We start from the raw sequence: 1,046 nt of genomic DNA on the forward strand, positions 1-1,046 counted from the left end.
CACTAAAATACGGACTTATTTTCCACTCTACCTTCACTGGAAGAGCAGCTGCCAAGAATAAAGATCGAATCTTCTGATACCTGGCAAACAAATGTAGTATTGTCTCAAGAATTGATTGCTTCTTCAGTGCCCACCAGCATATTTGAGGAAAAGCTTCCAGAACAATTTGAGGAGTGGCTCTCCTTCTTTCTATGAGACCAGAGATATTCCACAAAAGAATTGGATGTCATGAAGGAAGCAGTGGTTCAGGCAGAGGAAGCGGCTGCTGAGATTACCAGGAAACTGGAGGAACAGGAGAAGAAACGCTCAAAGAAGGAAAAGAAACATCTGGCTGCACCTGCCCTGGCTTCTTCAGAAAACAGCAGTCGTACTCAGGAGGAGCAGGAGGAGACAGTGGAGAAACCCAAAAAGAAGAAAAATCAAAAGCCCCAGGAGCTTCCTCAGGGGAATGGAATGGAAGACCACCCATCTATCCCATCTCTAAACTCAAGAAAAAGAAATCTTATTCCAAGGAGGAATTGGTGGGTAGTGGTTCTTAAGGAGGCCATTAGCAGTGTAAGTCCTCCAACTTGGGTAAAGAAAAAGTCTTCACCCAAGGAGGACACAGTTAGAAGAGTCAGACAACAAGAGAGTGTCTAAAAAAGAGAGGAACTTCTCTAAGGAGGAAACAGCAAGCCCTGGGCTGGACTAGGCTGCAGCCACCAAGAGCAGCTCCAAAACGAAGACACAGTTCCACAGAGCTCCCCAGGTAGATTAAAGTGGATATCCCCAAGAGGAGGGGTATTTCACATCCCACAGTAACATTTCCCACCCCAGGTCCCATATCTCAGTAAAAACAAATTTACAGAAAAATTTAAAAAAAGAAGAAAAACAGAACATACATGAACACTATGAGAAAAGAAGACAAAAGCAATACAGATACTGATGAAATTTTTTAATTAAAAAAACGTAAATATCTGTCATTATAATTTAAAAAATAAGTAGATACCATGTTAATATTAAAAATATGGCAGAAATGGCTAATAATCTGGGCCACAGAAAACTGA

General features: G+C 41.4%; 1 pseudogene; it reads left to right on the plus strand.

The window, feature by feature from the left end:
- The first annotated feature begins 228 nt into the window (after positions 1-228).
- Positions 229-757, plus strand: LOC105886526 (annotated as a pseudogene).
- The last annotated feature ends 289 nt before the right edge of the window (positions 758-1,046 follow it).

The sequence above is a fragment of the Otolemur garnettii genome, unplaced genomic scaffold (assembly GCF_000181295.1).
Source record: "Otolemur garnettii isolate 467f Iridium unplaced genomic scaffold, OtoGar3 scaffold00013, whole genome shotgun sequence".
NCBI classification, from domain to species: Eukaryota; Metazoa; Chordata; class Mammalia; order Primates; family Galagidae; genus Otolemur; species Otolemur garnettii.